A 3,050-nucleotide genomic window follows, 5' to 3' on the forward strand; every position below is an offset into this window, starting at 1 on the left:
GGTAGTCTTTTTACTCTTTTGGTGAAGTCTTTGGATGAAAAAAAAAAAAAAAAATTTTTTTTTTTTTTTGGATGAGCATAAGTGTTTGATTTTCAGGAGCTCCAGTTATCTAGTTTTGCTTCTACATTCTTTATAATGTTTTGTATACTGTTTATGCCATGTATTAGGGCTCCTAACGTTGTCCCTATTTTTTCTTCCATGATCTTTATCGTTTTAGGTTTTATATTTAGGTCTTTGATCCATTTTGAGTTAGTTTTTGTGCATGGAGTGAGGTATGGCTCTTGTTTCATCTTTTTGCAAATGGATATCCCGTTATGCCAGCACCATTTGTTAAAAAGACTGTCTTTTCACTATTTAACTGTTTTGGGGCCTTTGTCAAATATCAACTGCTCATATGTGGATGGATTTCTGTCTGGATTCTCAATTCTGTTCCATTGGTCCCTGTATCTGTTGTTGTACCAGTACCAGGCTGTTTTGACTACTGTGGTGGTATAATAGGTTCTAAAATCAGGTAGAGTAAGGCCTCCCACTTTGTTCTTCTTTTTCAGTAATGCCTTATTTATCCGGGGCCTCTTTCCCTTCCATATGAAATTGGTGATTTGTTTCTCGATCTCATTAAAGAATGTCCTTGGATTTGGATTGGAATTGCATTAAATGTATAGATCGCTTTTGGTAGAAGAGTCATTTTTATAATGTTAAGCCTTCCTATCTACGAGCAAGGTATGTTCTTCCACTTATGTAAGTCTCTTTTGGTTTCTTGCAAAAGTGCACTGTAGTTTTCTTCGTATAAGTCTTTTATATCTGAAAAATATGGAACGCTTCACAAATTTGTGTGTCATCGTTGCACAGGGGCCATGCTAATCTTCTCTGTATTGTTCCAATTTTAGTATATGTGCTGCCAAAGCGAGCACTCGGCTGTTTTTAACATTGGAACATAGCAGTATTTGCCAGTTGCCTAGCATATGATGGTCACAGCATGGACAAAATAAATACAGGTGTGCGGATATTAATAAGCCATGAATTAACTCATTAAAATACCCAATTTTAAAGAATTTTGATAGCCCTGGGGGTGGGACAGGGTTGGGAGTGTATGTCTTTCTCTTTGGATTCTCGTCTGTCTTCATAACTAACCCACACCAAGCCTGAGGGACATGTGCCCAAGTTGCAAGTATATACAGAGTGTGAATCTGTCCCTTGGGTAACACAACAGCTCTGGAGATGTGAGGAGATGAGAACCTTGTCTTTACCACAACTGTGTTGGGATGGGTATGGGAGAAACTTCCAGTGGGGCTGCTGGTGGAGCCGAAGCCATCAGCAAAGTCCCCCTGTTCACCTCAGGGCCTCCATTTTGCTGAGGAAGTGGCCAACCAAACTGGAGACCACAGCAGAAGGGAAACTGAGGCTGCCACCATGGCTCCCTTTCCCACGTGTAGCCTTTCCTCTAATCACATGTGAGCAAATATCTCAATAAAAGCAGCACTTCCTGGCTCAGTTCAGTCCTGATCCCAGGGGAACTCAGCATAGCTCAGCGCCAAAAAACAAAACAATGGTGAGCCCACGAGTTTTAGAGCAGAACTGTGCTCCGTAGGGTTTTCAAGGCTGTGACCTTTTGGAAAGAGATCACCAGGCCTTTCTTCTGAGGTACCGCTGGGTAGCTTGGAACCACCAATCTTCTGTCAATGGCCCAGCATTTAAACATTTGCAGAACCCGGTGCCAGTCCTCCTTGTATTACCTTTTAACTGCTCAGAGGCTGGGCAGGGTCATGGGAGGAAGCAGGTGGGAAATGCTGAGTCTGTGGGATCAGGCGGTGCCGTTTGATTCCCATCTTTGCTCCTTCCTGGCTTCGTAGCTCTGGGTCTGCTCCTCAGCCTTCCCAAACCTTTGTTCCTTCCCTGTGATCTAAGTTAATAACACCAACCTTGCCAAGCTATTGTGAGAGTTAAATGAAATGTGGCTACAAATGCCTTGTGTATGGCAGATGCTGAATATATAGTAGTTCCCTTCTCCATCTTCCCATTTCCGTGTATCTTCCATAGTCCTAGGATTTTAGGTTGACTGAACATTGTTCGGAAACCCTAGTGGCATAGTGGTTAAGTGCTACAGCTGATAACCAAAGGGTCGGCAGTTCCAATCCACCAGGCGCTCCTTGGAAACTCTATGGGGCAGTTCTACTCTGTCCTACAGGGTCGCTATGAGTCAGAATCGACTCAACGGCACTGGGTTTGCTTTTCTTGGTTTTGACATTGTTCTACAGGCACTACTGCAGCAAGCATGCTCCTTGAGCTGAACTTGTCATTCCATTAATTTCCAAGAAGATGCATTTTCTAGTGCCTGGGTTTTCAGAATCCACCAAGGGGTATCAAGCCGACTGGTGAGTTGCCTTTTTGAAAAGCACATGGGCCAGATGCCATGCTGGAAGTGATGGACTGGGGCAGTGTCTCTCGGGCCCCACATTGTGCAGACCTTTGTGTCTGCTGCACAGAAATCAATGGCCCTGTTCCCCGGGAGCCTGCGTCCTGAGGAGCAGTGTTCAGCCGAGCACAGCTGTGCCAAGCAAGCGTCTTTCTCTCTGTTCAGGGGTCTGGCCAACACTCATTCCTCCATCCCTGACTCAGGGCAGGTGAAGCCACAGCCTGCTTCAAAATGACACTCCCAGGAGGGCTGCCCCTTGCCCAGGCCCCCGCCACCTCGATTTTGTAGCTTCAGAAACGTTTGCTTTATCAGCTTTTCCAGAGGCGCTCAAGCCTAAGGAGTCTGATTTGCAATAACACAAATCAAAAGAGACTGTTCCATAAGGCAGGTCATCCCTGGCTACCAGACTTTCAAGTGTTTATTTATTCGTTTGTTTATTCAGTCATCATTCAGCCAACTTGTACTGAGGGCAAGGCACTTTCACATGTTCACTCATTTAATCCTTAAAACAATCCCGCGAGGTCTCATTATCCTCTCTCTTACAGATGGAGAAACTGAGGTTTGAAAAAGATGAGACGACTTTCTCAGATGCCTGCTCTCGTGGTGGGTCCAGGGCAGAGGCAGGAATGAGCATGGG

At 44.8% G+C, this 3,050-nt stretch overlaps 1 non-coding gene across 1 annotated transcript; it reads right to left on the minus strand.

The window, feature by feature from the left end:
- Positions 1–804: 804 nt before the first annotated feature.
- On the minus strand, positions 805–911 carry LOC111747614 (U6 spliceosomal RNA). The gene has a single exon (XR_002783597.1). It is a non-coding gene; the product is annotated as a U6 spliceosomal RNA (small nuclear RNA).
- Between the last annotated feature and the right edge of the window lie 2,139 nt (positions 912–3,050).

The sequence above is a fragment of the Loxodonta africana genome, chromosome 4, assembly GCF_030014295.1.
Source record: "Loxodonta africana isolate mLoxAfr1 chromosome 4, mLoxAfr1.hap2, whole genome shotgun sequence".
NCBI classification, from domain to species: Eukaryota; Metazoa; Chordata; class Mammalia; order Proboscidea; family Elephantidae; genus Loxodonta; species Loxodonta africana.